Consider the following 15,253-nt stretch of genomic DNA (forward strand, 5'->3'; position numbering starts at 1 on the left):
TCGATAGCGGTAGCGTGATTCGAGCACTGTGGTGCACACGAGAACTATCCAGTGCTGAACACTAAGTAATCAACGATAAGTGGATCACTATGCAATCTCCTTTACTATATAAAAAATGGTTTATGGAATTTGAAATGACTTAGAATATGAAACAGCGCCGGCAGCAAGGAGCGCCCTCATGAATTGAGCGGAAGCAAAACTTGGACATTATAGAAGGTTGAAAACTACTCTCTGTGGCAGCAGCAATTGTAAAGCCGCCTTGTCGAAACATATCTCGGCTCTTTATAATAAAGTCACTGCACCGAATGTGACATCTAGCAGATTGAAAACTAAGGTTTCTTTCGTCGACTTCTGCCATTCGTCTTTCCTGCAAAGCCTTGTATGACCCAGTTGAACTTTGCGGTTCGGATTTAAAGCTCCAACTCCTGTGTGGCAAAAATGCACTGTTGTTTCCACTTACTGTAATAAATAAATGTCGTTTTATGCATTGAAACACAAGAATATGTGAATCACCAATGTAGTTCGTCACACACTGTTTGAATGAATATCTCGAAACCGGTGTCATATTCAGAAATCGTTCCAAGTGGATATAGCAGGAGGGCAGGCGGGACGGGGGAGAACGGAACATTCTTTATGTTTGAAATTTTCACTTTGTCTATTTGTCATAGAGATACCAGCTGAACGGTTTTAAATTTTCACCAGTCATTCTGCCGCAATAACAGAGAAGCTCCTTCTTCGAGGACGTTCTGGAGGCTTCCTAGGAAAAAAATTGTACACAACAAAATGCGCGTCCCACTCCACCCTTTCTATTGGGAAAAATGGGACACTGTAACATATGACCCTAAAATATGTCTACTCTACGTTGTACGCGGGCAGGTCAACACTGAGCACAGACAAGGAGTTTGAGTCTTGTTTCCCCCGCCAGTTGTTCTGGCAGCTTTGGACGATGCCTTTGCTTGATACTGAAAAGAAGCCAGGACGGGCGCGAAAGAAGAATTTCAATGTTTTCCCGCTTCCTTTGATGGCCTTCACAACTATGTCCCCGCCACCAGTGGTCTTAACCTTGCCTCTAAATATGATGACTGATCTTTTCCTGAAAAATTGTACAAGCACAACCTTACAAGAAGTAGCGTTTCTTTAACGTTCACTAGGGCCCAATGAAAGTCAATTGCTGGTAGCCTATGCGGCTCTTCAATTGTAATGAAAGGTTAAGTCACTCTCCAGCTCGGTTTCTTCCGATGCCAAAATATCTTACAGACAGACTTAAATAACATTTCAAGGGGGTCCGATAAGTGGCTCATGAATTTAAATCCTAACAAATGCAAACTAATGACTGTTTCTCGGCAGTACGATAGCTCCTCAACGTACAAACTAGGTGACATCGAACTCGACCATGTATCATCATACCGGTACTTGGGGGTTACTATTACCTACAATATAACATGGAATACTCATATTAATATGATCAGTAGTGCTAACCGCACATTGGGATATTTACGACGTAACTTCAATAAAGCCCCACCTGCCCTTAAAATGCTTCTATACAAAACTCTTGTGCGCTCGAAGTTAGAATACGCCGCTGCAATCTGGGGCCCCCATCACGCAAATTTAATTAGGTCTTTAGAATTAATTCAGAATAACGCCACACGTTTCATTCTTTATAATTACCATCGTACAGCAAGTATAACAGCATTGAAACAAGCTCTATCACTGCCATTTCTGTCGCTGCGTCGTAAGTATTTCCGCCTTTACCTCTTTCATAAGGTCTTCCATCATTCATCACTAGGTACCGAGGTTATCACGCCACCCACTTATCGCTCATCCCGGATTTACCATATACACAAAGTTAAAGGCATTTTTTGCAAAACATACACATTTTATTTTTCTTTCATACCGCACGCATCAAACGATTGGAACCACCTACCTGACGATGTTGTTTCAATTTCTGATCATTCTATTTTTTCCCATTCTTTATCTGCGCACCTGCAATGTGATGGCACTGCTTAATCATCTCATGCATCTCTCCTCCTCACTTCTTTCTTTGTCTTTTTTTTTACATGTCGCGATGCCTGCGATTTCGTTTGCTTTTTAACGTTTTTTTTCTCATGCTTTTTTTTCTCCCTTTCCCAAATTTCTGTTACGTTCATATTTTGCTACTAGTATTGTATAACATGATGTGTTTATTTCTGTTCTGTTCAGTTATATTTGTTTTAGTACCATTCTGTTATATTTCATTTCACTTTTACAATTTGTCGCTAATACTGTATAATGCTGCAAGTTTCATTCTGTTCTTTTCTTTATTTATATGTTACCCACTCCCCTCAACAAAGCCTCGGCGATTGAGGGTATCGAAAATAAATAAATAAATAAAAAAGTTGACTTGTCACTCGATGACCCAGCTGCTTCGTGAACGTCTATGTTCCTTTGCCACGCCTTTGTTTGCGGCGATTCATAGGCCCGTTCGTTTATACCGTAGTATACGTAATTACATGCCATAATATTGTTCTAAAATAGTTAAAGGAGAAAGTTATAAATATTCAATAATAAATAGTCAAACTTCGAGGATAAGTCTGCGAATTAAAATAACAACCAAAGCATGTAGCGAAGTTATGGAAAAAGGGGGGGGGGGGGGTGTGCAGGTGTCCCACTCATCCCTCCATCGTGTAGTCCAAATAAGGACCCAGGACAGAGCAAAATCACTTTTCACGTGGAAGAGTCTTCATAGAGATGAAGACTCCATAGAGAGGCAAGATTTGCAGATTTTTTGTTCGTCGGCACATTTACCCGGATAATTTTCGCTTCATAATGCGAACAACAAAACGGCTATAGTTACTTCGTGCAGTCGAAAAGGCGACTTTCCGTTCACCCGCACTTCTCCACGACGAAGTAGTGTCAATTACTGCGGAAACTGTTTCCCCAGTTTCTCAGTTTTTAAAAATCTTCCCCAGTTTTATCGACATTCCAAGTGATTACACAGCATCCCATTCCCATGACCATGATTCTAATTTTGTCCCGTAATGCCGGGAACAAACTTGGAGATCTTGAACGTGGAGGAGTTACAGTAGTTGGCATGCAGTGTTCCTGCATGTGAGTGAATGATCGGGCCTTTCGCATTTTGGATCGCCTATTTTAATAAGATGGCTTGCTTTCTTAAAATGAATATCCCTGTCAGGCGCATCTGACGACAGCTTCAACACAGCGCAGTGTCATTTGGAACGAAAATACTTTAGGAAAAATTATCTATAGTCGGCAGTCTTAGATAGTCGGTATGGAGAGAGGGGAATGATAATGTCGTTTGAGCTTTTTCTTCTTTTTTAAGGTTTCCATCACGATAGACAGATAAACTATAATAAATAAAGCTAGAATTGGTGAAGCATCCCTCATTGCCGCTCACACGAGCGATTGCACGCTCTGGTCTGAATCTCTATACAATGAAAACGAAGATTGCGTGGTAGTTTTCCCCGGGAATGCGTTCGCATATAGCCTGGTTTTGCGTTTGCCGAGAAATAAAGCAAGTGAGCGGAAAAATCTTCAGGTGAACGCTAGTACGCATTTTCTGGTTTTATTTCATTGCAAAACGTAGTTTCGAAGGGCGCGTTAATTTTTTTTTTCGTTTTTTCTGTCTCGTTCATCTTTATAAACAGTCTCCTGATCGAACCTACTACTGAACAACAATATAGAAACGAACGGAGCTGTAAATTGGGAAACACGAGGGTCGTGAGATGCATTATTGTAATCTGGAGTGCGCACAGCGCTCTCTTTTTCAGCTTGCTTGAATAGATAAATAAATGAAGTAAGCAAAAGACATTAAAAAAAAAGATAGTCCGCGTACTAGCGAACAGCTGGCTGAGCAAATAGCAGTTTAGGAACTGAGCTCGTTCACGCTTTTTTTTTTACTTTAAGTGAGTTGTTCGGCCACATTGAGAGATGAAGAATCACAAGTGCATTAAAAAGAAACTGCTTCATAACCTTATTTTCATACGATCATATACGTTTTATGGGAATATACGTGTTTTTATAAAGGATCCCATATAACGGTATGAAATATGGATATAGGGATGTTCCGCATACGAGGTTCGTTAATAGGGAAAGGTTTAGCATCGTGAAATATGAATTGAAAGAAATCGATCTTCGTAATGTAGTCGTCGTGTACACTACAGATGAAGTACCGCCATGTCCAAACAAAGTTTGGTAAGCCGCCTTTTCTTTCTTTTTTTGCTTGGTAGAGCTGCCAGTTAAGTAATTCAACCAGAATTATGGGCTAGCTTGTACATGTACGATATATTCTAAAACATGTAGCGCGGCTTCCCAAGGAAGGACATAGACTCGATATAATACACTCTCGTGTCTCACGTTCCACGCTACATCTTTTTTTTTTTTCAACGAGATAGTCCAACGCTCTATATGAACATCACACCTGTTGTTATTTTTTTTTCCTGACCTGCTCTCTTAATTCAGTATCTGACGTAAGTGAAAAGCAGTTAAAATAAATACCAGTACACAACGTATACCGGGAGATAGAACATACTGAGTAAGTGTGTGTGGGCGATATTCACAAGACTTAGGCAGGCTTTACGACACAATTTCACCCTTTCTGTGTCAAAGTCTTTCAATATGTTTCCTCAATTCATTTTATCCAGAAAGCAGGTAATCGCGTCAATTATAGATGAACGCAGCCGCTGGGCTGGTTTCTTGAGAGCGATTTGAATTGGGACGTGGCTTTATTTCCGCAAGAAGTTACCTCAAATGTCTCACTCATTAGCTGTGCGTGCGAAAAGCTCTTATGCGCCTCCGTTGCGGTTTTTATTCGTGAGCCGTCGCCTTGGCATTCACAGTCCGGTCCGTCAGCGTCGTAGACGGATTCGGCGAGCTTGTTTCACCAGAGGAGCATGTCTTTTTGCAGTGCCTTGTCGAGGATACATCTGCAAATCAACTACTTAGTGTGGTTGGGTTTCTCGCGGTATCCTCATGGACGAATTTAAACGGAAGCACAGGGCATGTTCGCGGGTGAATAAGTTGAATAATAGGGAGTGCGGTCGTTGTCAAAAGTATCGCAGCCATCGCTCTAGGCACATGAGATGCTGTGAGGCTGTGTGAAAGTTTATTTGCCGCGGAGCTCCACACATCGAGAGAAATAGTGCTGCGTGATCCCTTGACATTCTGAGCTCCGCTACATGTCGGGGCAATCGGTTCCGTCGCTCGCGAGATTGTAACAAAACTAATGAAGAAAGACTCCGTTGTCTGCCGTGCACGCCGGCCGTTGCAGATGCAGTGGTCCCGATTCCACAAATATTTGGTCCATGAACTTTGCACTGATGAGAGGACAGCAGGAGCCTTGAAACAGCTGCACTGGCAGAAGTTGTTGCAGAAAAAAAGCAGTTATGATGTAGTGGTGCAGGATGCCACGTCTGAGATAGCTGTTGACTTAATACACGCCTTCAGGCTGTCCGCGAATGCGCATCTCCTTTTTTTTTTTTTTTTTTTGCTTCGTGGCAGTTGTGAAAAGAATACTGTTACGAGAAAGATTTACAAAGCAGCTAACTAGCATCCTCACGGTTCAGTGATTCAAGAACGTTAAAACAAGTCTGGACATCATAAACAAGCGAAAAGAAGCAGATCGAAACCTGGATAAGACATCTAGACGTTCGGATCAGTGCACATCGCATTATGACGCTTCGCAGCACAGGCAGACGTAAGGAAACAAAAAATACATGTTCGGCGCTAGAGGTTTGCCTCTGTTACCGAGCTGTCGTTCTTCGTGTCTATATCTGTGTTTATGAATAATGCATATAATAAAAAGCTCCGTACCGGCTCCTGTACTCCGGAACATGAGAAGATTGCACGGTGTCGGTCTCTGTTTGCCCGCTGTAGCTTGTCGATGCGTTTCTGTTTCAAGATTTCCTCCACCACCATCTGTGGGTGAGGGGATGAAAAGCGCACGCGTATAGACACCGATGGTGCACTTGTTTCGCCCAAGCGGGCGAGATATGCTAAAGGTCGTACATGTCACGTCATGTATTGAACAATCATTTTACTTCCAGAAGCGCAACTATGATGAGAAAGAAAAATTTATGTTAGGTATTTGCGCAGCATTTTTCCCTGTTATCTTTGCACTGGCATCCGTACGCATGTAAACAGAAGATTGCGCCCAGTACAATTAGGTCATATGTCAGATCCGAAATGGTTTAGCGCTCTATGACTACACCTGTTTCCCGCCTCAAGCCTCCTTTGTGTACCTTTCGGAGATTGAATTCAATCAATCTCACTGGATTCCTCATACATGCTGTAGTAAAATTTTGTATTGCAATTACTTTTTACTTTAACTTTGTAGCATTGAACGTGGCCAGCCATTACATTAGGTCGGCAGAGCTAATTGTGCGCAAGGTGCGAATGTTGGAACCACTTTCCTCTCACGCACGAAGAAACACGGGAAACGCCTAAGCGCATCCAACACTTGCTAAGGCTGTGTAAATATTGTATGTGAACGTTGTGAAGAAGTTACAGAGGGTCTTAACGACGACGACGTAGTGACAGGTGGTTCGAAAAAAAGAACATGGCTGACACCATAGTCTAGCCCTACTGTGTATTATTACAAATATGAGCGCGAATCTCAATGTATTACACAACGTGGAGATGGCGTTTTTCTTTGCGCAACCGTTACTGCTCCGAAATCAGCTCAACTTTCAGCCTTGAGGTCCTCCCATATATTCTCTTCCTGTCGGACACCCAGTAAGCTTTTTGCAGCTTGCTTGCCTCGCAAACCTACCTTCCCCAAATATATCGCACCTATACATAGATGGCGACAGCTTGCATCCTCGCGCTCATTTATGCCGGTATTCCTACTCGACGAGAATGCGCATTTGACGCCGCCGTGTTTCGAGGCTCTCGACAGCGACTCGATCGTGCGGTGCGGCTGTTAGTGCAAATCGGTTTTCTCTCCCGGCTGTGGTGCTGCGAGGGTGGCGCGTGAACTGCGGGCGTGGTCCAGACATGTGACCACGCGGCGCGGAAGACAATCGCCGTGGGGTGACAGCTCGCCCGTGGCGCGCGGCTGCCGATAAGAAGAAGAAAGGCCGAGGAGGGGCGACCGTGCACCTGGAGACGGATGGTGCTGGGGCTATAGTCGCGGCGGTCCCGCCCGATTCGGATCCCGTCGCCGAGGCAATCGATGCCACGGGGCAACCGAGAACACCTCCGGTGCGCGCCTTGACAGTTTGTCTTTATTAATGACACCTCTCGGTTCGCGCTCGCTCGTCTCTGCGCGCGGTCGGCGGCGACGTTGGCGCCGGCGCTGCGCAGTGGAAGCCTATCGAGATACATATGAGCAAGCAGCTTGCGGCGGGCGCTTACGCGACGGTCTGTCACACAATCTCCCGTAGGCGTGGAAAAGTCGACGCGGAGGTTCAGCTCCTCTAAGCGCACATAAAGTGGACCTGATCAGCGGACTCTGCGCGGTGCACTACTCTTTATTTCTTCTTTTTCACAAACATATTGGCCTCCTTTGCGCTACCACTGGACATGAAAGCGGTAGTTAACAAAAAAAAAAACTGATTTTATTTTTCACACTGACGTACGGAAGCAAGCCCGCATAAGCAAGCCTGCATAATCTTAGTATTTCAACTGTGTGTTTTGTTGTTCGTTAACTGCGACATTATGGTATACTGGGCTACGAAAGAGCCCATTATCCCAAAATTGTGGCTGAAGACAAAACAAAAGAAAACTTTAAAAGATAGAGAAATATAGCATATAGACAAATTGAAATCAAAGCATTTCATATTCGCTTAGAATAATAATAAAAAAACATACCCATTACTAAAGGCATATGACATAAACTTATAGATATATGCCCATGATGAGTAATGTAGAGTCATCGCACGCCCTGTAACAAGCATGCGCAGTGCCTAAACATGCTGACACTTGGTATACCACAATTTTGGCTTCTTGAGCAAGGGTCTTGTTTTTCCTCAGCACACGATGATGTAATGACGCTGATGAGCACGCCAAAGCAATTGGACAAAAGCGAAAATAAAACTATATTAAGAGAGCTCTACTTTATATCTACAACAACATTTCTTATTTACCTTTCCATTTAATGACCCCCGAGGAATTGGAAGGCATCATTTTTCTGACTTTTGTGCCAGAAACCACAAATCTGTAACACAAAACTCTTGTCCGTGCAATTGAGCGATGACAGCCTAAGAGTCGAAACACAAGTCTTTTTCCTTCAGCTGGCCTCACAAGTGGGTCTTTTTGATCTGCTCAGTTCTCGTACGCGGCCATACTGAACAGGCCTGTGTCCTTTCGATTTTTTAGCCCCTGAGCTAAGAGCAGCGACGAATAAGCGTAGGCATTGAGATTTACCCTGAAACAGCAGCTCTAGGCGCCGTACCGCTCGTGATACACACCACTGACTGCGCACACGCGCGTCCATAAGATGCACGGCGGGGAACGACACCCAATGCGCGGCGCATGGCGCACGTCACCTGGCTCGATACCGGCGACCATGCACCGTGCGCGTCAGAGAGTGTCTTCCAAGCGTCGTGTATGGTGCCTCGCTTCATGGAGGTCCAATTACGCCGTCCCGTTTCGTCCCATTTCGCCTCGTTATATGGTGACGTGGAGCTTACACCCTCTCGCGGTACACGGGTCTTGTCGCGCGATATCACCGCTTCATTACCTCCTGGAATGTTTTATGACTGTTGCTGAATTGCCCAAAGAAGAAAGGAAGAAAACGCAAAGAGAAACAGCAACAAAAAAGTATCCTGCCTTTGCGCCACACGATTACGCGTCTTGCACTGTGGCTCCCTCCGCCCACGGCATGCACGCAGACACAAATAAAAGGGCGTAGCTGATTGGCTGTCACACTGCCATCCTACAGCTGCGTCGCCTTCACCGCTCCGCTGTATTTTGCTGGTTTGCCCACGCATAAAAAAAGAAAAAAAATAGATAGCGTCTGAATCAATCTTTCGTCAAGTTTAGCGATGACAGAGGCGGTTCCTGCAGATGGTGCAAGAACCAGTGCGATGCTCACCGCCGCGACCCGGTGTCCGTTCACGCAGGGAAGCTTGACGCGCTTGCCACTCTGGAAAAACTCGCGCTGTCGTTCATTTCCAGCGAAGATTGTGCGTATCTGTGCACGGTGCGTCGGTTGGCGGCTGCAGCACCTCTGGAAGCCACGGAATCAGCTTCGCTGTCGGTAACCCGGTGTCCTTCGACGGGCCTGAGCAAATCATATTTTCCCTGCCAATCAGCTGCCTGATTTGAGCCACTAGCCACCAGCGCATCGCGGACGTTCATTGTTGAGGCTGCCCAGCACTGCGCTTGAAGTGCGAGTACAGCTGCCGCCAGGGGCACAATAGCGCCGTGATGAGGCACCCGCTTTGCCCGAGAGCAGCTTGCAGGCTGCACTCGATAACGTATTCGGACCTGAGTGCAAATTCTGTCCCAATATTTAAGTGCTATAGCCCCAGATACTGGAACTCTAGGGCGCGATATTGTACGCGTTCCAACATCGAGCCGCACACGATTGGTCAATTTGAACCGTGACGATCAAATTGACCAATCGTGTGCGGCTTGATGGAACGGACCGCCTCCGTTCCATTTTGGAACGCGTACAATATCGCGCCCCTAATGTCAGAACACTGCTTGCGAATACGAATCACCTCCGTAAGAAAAAGCACATCATAAGAAGTCAACAATGACACCAAGGACAACATAGGGGAAATTGCTTGTACTTACTAATTGAATTAAAGCAATGATAAATTAATGGAAATGAAAACGGATGAAAAACAAACAAGTGTCCGCAGGCGGGGAACGAACCCACGTATTCGCATTACGCGTGCGATGCTCTCACCATTGAGCTACCGCGGAGCCGTCATCCCATCCACTTTCTGGGGTATTTAGTTTTTACAAATAGAACTAACCCTGGGAGTGTTAGCCAGCGCCCCAAGGTTTGTGAGTGGTGGTGACTAGAACTAACTCCCAGGGTTAGTTCTAGTTGCGAAACATGAATACCCCAGAAAGTGGGTGGGATGACGGCTCCGCGGTAGCTCAATGGTGAGAGCATCGCACGCGTAATGCGAAGACGTGGGTTCGTTCCCCACCTTCGGAGACTTGTTTATTCATCCATTTTCATTTCCATTAATTTATCATTCCTTTAATTCAAATAGTAAGTACAAGTAATTTCCCCTATGTTGTCCTTGGTGTCATTGTTTGTTGGCTTCTTATGATATGATGAATAAAAATCGGGCCCCTCGGTTCCCTTTCTTCCCGTAAGAAAAAGGGAAGACGCACAGCTGCACATGTGTGGTTGACGTCCGAAGAATGAATGAATGAATTAATTAATTAGTATAATAAAAATAAATATAACGGCTACCAGTCACGGTGTGTGTGCGTGTGACTGTGCAGGCGTGGCTTTCATAGCGACGTAAGGCGTTCCATAGTCTACAGCGCAAGCATGAAATACGTACGCAAGAAGCCAGAAATTACACGCGCTTCTTGTGTCGATATGTTCGTGCTTCCGCTACTAGAGCACCTCACGATGCTATACCAACAAGCGCACGTTGCAACTCTCGTCGGTTTCATAGCCAATTTCCTCTCCGAGTGACTTTTGAGTGTGATTCGCCAATCGCGTAACTTTGAGCAAATGAATGAATTTATTATTGGACGAATGAAATAATTATTTAATCAAATAATTCATTATTTATTTATTATTGTTTAATCCAGTTATTAGTGAATAAATGAATGAACGTTTTTTGAAGCAGCATGGGCTATGACCCAATCATTGGCGAAGAGGGGATTCAGAAAAAGGTAGATTTGTAAGAAGCGCTGACTTTTTAAGGATAGGAGTGGTGGATGACACCCTTCTACTCAAAATAGAATATTGTTTATAAGCATACACACAGAATTGCCCACATTTTCCGTTTCTTTTTATTCTCGTTTTTATACTAACAATAAAATCAGGCAATTCGCATAAACAAGTAAATAAATATAACGGCATATAAATATTCAATTCCTTGCTGATGCAATTGTTTAAATTGACTCTTTCACTGCGTATGTACCGGAAACATGAATGCATACAGAACCCACCACTTTGTGACTCGCACCAAGCATATAGGCTGTGACAAAACGCGCGTCTCGTGGCATCCTTGTCCTAAAAACATCACTGGGAAACTGTACGTAACTATTCTGTAATATGTTCCCTGTTGAGCCATCATGGAACCATGACGCCAGTCCAACGAGCGTTTCTGTGACAGGCCACGGTAGCAGCCTATACCCTGCTGTGGCCTTCCATCGCGCGTACACTTTAGTTATGTCAAAGCACATGCTTTTACAGAGGCGAACAAGGACTTGAGATGCTCGTAAGTATCACTACTGCCTTTTCTGGTGGCACAATAGGATGAATGTGCTATCTTATCTTGAGCTGGACGCTCTCTTCGTGAGATAACGCTGCATCGAGAGCTTGTTTGAGCTTGGCTTCATTCTGCGTCTTGGTGCGAGCGCTTTGGACAGCGATCCCGGCGCTTCTGATCGATCTTTCGCCCGTACTCACTGCTTCCGTGAACATGTCGGTGGTTCCCGTAAGTCAATTTCGTTGATTTCCTGTATATGAGAAATAAGTGTTAAAGCCGCTTCGCGAAAATATCGAAGACAATGAGCGCGTGTGCTATCTCCAAAAGACAGAATCGCCTGCGCCAAGACCTATATGCGGCTAATATATATTCCTGAGCATGTTCACTCCATGTGTGGCCTATTGCTGTTTGACTTTCGCAAGTCAAGTCTTTCCCACTGGTTAGCCCAACGCAATGGCTAACTGCTTCTTAGAGTGAAACGATTTTTTTTACCTCCTTGTACACTACTGCCCTTTGACTCCGGGACTACGTTCACAAAGGTTTTCGTTCGTAGGTTCTCTTTGTCATTGGCCGGCCGTCTTCGATAATGATAGGTCCGGCACCACGATTGGCCGACATCAACTCTTACGAACAATTCAAGCGTAAAAACATCTTTGGAAATACGGACCCTAAACTCGTATTCACAAAAAAAAAAAAACTTATCACTCTATACTGCTCGTAAGAGCAGATGCCAGCACCGTGACGTTGAACGTACTGTTAGTGAGAGTGGCCGGTCAATTGCAAGCAACATTATAAGTACGAAAGCTTTGTGAACTCGGGCCCTGAAACGTTTACGTAATGTTCTTTGCTTTCTCTTTCTTTATATCTCCCTTAATCATACAGGCAGAAGGTCTCTGATTAGGAAGCTGCTGAACTAACTTTAATGAAGCGTAAAAAATAATGCTGTGAAGCTGCAGTGACTGTGGTAAAACTACATTTTATTTGAGTGCTACACTCATTTACAAGAAGTTTTCAGTCCGTGGCAAAAAAAAAAAGAAAGTGAAGACTAATATTACAACTGTCTATATCCGTCATAGAACATCGCAGTTATCTAAACTGCATTTATTTACCTCTAAAGCTGACATGATTACTTGCATAGTCTACTGCTGAAGTTACATTGTTATTTGATTCGAGCGAGTGTTGCAAAGGCAACACTCGCTCGAATCAACAAACGCAAATCGCTGCTACATTTTAGAACAGTGTATCTACGTATGATCGATTTTATTCCTTTTACACAACCTAATAGGCGCAGAATCCGAGGTCACAATACTCTTTTTTTATCGATAAAATGCAATGCGATAAACTTGGTTTTTCAATTCTTCTCTCATCACTTTCAGGCTCTGCTTGATCTGCGTGGGCCTCTCAGAGAACCTCGGCAGTGCAGCTCTTCATAAGCCACTGCACTGAGAGCGCTTTCCGAGCCTGTTGCCCACCTTCACCTCTGAGGTGAGTCAACAGCCGCTGACTGTATACGCTGCAAAGACAAATAGGCCGAAGACAAAGAACCAAAGCCTTGCTTTCCTGGAAACAGATGAAGTACTTTCATTCAAAAGCGTTCGCAGAATAAACACAGGTGCTTCGCCGTTCGAAAACAAACAAACGGAAGAACAAACAGAAAACCGCGCCACAGTAATGGTCGCCTGTCGAGAGACACTAGCGCTCCTACAAGTGCGAGGTCACGTTATCATCGTTTGTTTGCTCAAAAGGCGCTCAAGCGTCTGGGGCGCTCTTTTACAACAATGACCTCGCGCTTGTAGCGGACAACTTGGCGCAAAGGTACGAAACGCGTCCAGAAAATCAATTCCGTCCATTCATATTACCTCGATGAAAGGTATCAATATTTACGTTAGTCCCCACTTCGTCGTAAGAAATCTCAAATAAGGCATACTTGCTTATATCACTACACCGTCAAGATTCTTACTTCTGCGTCTTCGATACGCTAAAAAAAGAAAGAAAAGGGAAAAAAACATGACTGCACGTACATGGTGGTTTAAATACTAATAGCAAAGCTGAGTGTGCTTAAAAAGAAATGAGGAAATCAATGACCGCGACAGATTATCCTTTCACGTAAATATGCATAGGAAATGCAGCAACCTCTGTCAGAAAACAGTGATTAATAAAAAAGAAATGGTAACTAACATAAAAGGAGAAATCCAAATGCGCACCAAAAACGGCCGGACTATTCCCATAGTGGAACAGATCAGAATCCTAGGACTCATCATCGAGAAGCCGTCATAACGGAGAAACCGTCAAGAGGCTAGTAACCAAAGTCACCAACGCAATAAGGCTAATCAAGAGAGTCACAAACAAACACCAGGGAACTAAGGAAGCTAACGTCGTCACATAATGTCACATTATATACGTGGCGGCATACCTGAATTGGTATTCAACCGAAAAAGCCAAGATCAACGCACTCATACGCACTCATAAATAAATAAGTACGAAAGGCGTACAAGCAAGCTCTAGGTCTTCCAGATAGCACCAGCACCGATCGACTACTTCAACTGGGTATACACAACACGTTAGAGTATCTGATAGAGGCTCAACAGATGGCTTAGTTGGAGAGACTATAGCCGGTTCGCGCACGGGCAGGAATATCCTCGCCAAGTTAGGGATATGCTTTTACAATCAACAAGGATGTAAAGTGTCGGTTCCCAAGGTAATCAGAGAAAAGATCCAGGTCCCCAATCTGCCCAAAAACATGCACCCAGAATGTGATCAGGGCAGAAGAGAAAGCCGAGCTAAAGCTCTACACAAGGCATACGGTAGAGAGAAGGAGGCGCTGTTCGTGGACGCAGCGGAGTACCCGAGTCACGAATCCTACGTCGCGGTAGTAATAAACTCCGACCACGAGTGCATAAGCGCGTGCTCTATACGCTCTAATAGTATTCAAATCGCCGAAGTGGCTATCGCTCAGGCCTTAATTTGCCCCGAATGGAGATACGTCATCAGCGACTCGCTGTCGGCCATCAGAAACTACGCGCGAGGAAGAATATCGTCCGAGGCCGCTAACGCACTCCACGGGAAAGCCCAGCTCATATTGTCAGAGGAATTCGAAGAGTGATACATCATTTGGTTCCCAGCCCACACTTCCTGTAGAGTCCCCCCGCTCCCAACCTCAACTCAATCGCCTGAGTTTGAGCTGGCGCCCAAATCTCAGGCGGTTGACGGGAGGCGACTTCAAACCAGAACCTTCCCCAACCCGGTGCACCTACATCGCATCTACCCCGAACTGTACCCAGATGACTTGTGTAAACTATGTAGGACAGAACACGCCACCCTAGAACACATTCTATGGTAATGCGTACATGTACAACATAAAAATGCAGTCTCATCAGAACAGCTTGGGGCGTGGTGAAAAGCCGCGCTGATCCGCTCAGATCTGCAAGACCAACTATGGGCCATTCAGCGAGCTCAAGAGGCGGCTGGGAGACAGGGTCTCTCTACCGCCCCTGGCGCGGCCTATAGGCCCAGGCCTCAATCTGCTGGTTTCAATAAAGTTGTTTCATTCACTCACACTAACATGAAATCGCCCGCAAGGGCTGGCTCCTCCACAAATCAAAATTGCCATAATCAAGATATCAGGATGGCGGATAAGATGTTCGAATCTATTTCGAAGCTTCCACTAATTGGTTCATGTCAGTAAATACTACTACTGCTACCACTACTACTTATACTACTAATACTACTACTGCTACCACTCATCAATCAATTATTCATTTAACGTGCCAGGACCAACATTCAGGCCTGTGTGCTGGGGCACAGAGAAACAATAAAGGCAAAAATGTAAAACAACATGGCCAAAAGTTATGGGATAAAAAACTAAAATGATGTTGAACCATGAGAATACCAGATTTTCTTAC

General features: G+C 44.7%; 1 protein-coding gene across 2 annotated transcripts in view; it reads left to right on the forward strand.

Annotated features, from left to right (window-relative positions):
- Window positions 1-15,253, forward strand: part of LOC119436305 (tachykinin-like peptides receptor 99D) — a 729,947-nt gene that overhangs the window by 200,787 nt on the left and 513,907 nt on the right. The window contains exons 1-2 of one of the 2 annotated variants that reach the window (XM_049656884.1): window positions 11,489-11,579; window positions 12,728-12,836. The gene's annotated coding sequence lies outside the window, so the exon portion shown is untranslated. Of the gene's footprint in view, window positions 1-11,488; window positions 11,580-12,727; window positions 12,837-15,253 lie in introns of those variants that run through there. The other variant, XM_049656881.1, reaches the window with a different exon arrangement.

Source organism: Dermacentor silvarum, chromosome 1 (genome assembly GCF_013339745.2).
Source record: "Dermacentor silvarum isolate Dsil-2018 chromosome 1, BIME_Dsil_1.4, whole genome shotgun sequence".
Taxonomy (NCBI): domain Eukaryota; kingdom Metazoa; phylum Arthropoda; class Arachnida; order Ixodida; family Ixodidae; genus Dermacentor; species Dermacentor silvarum.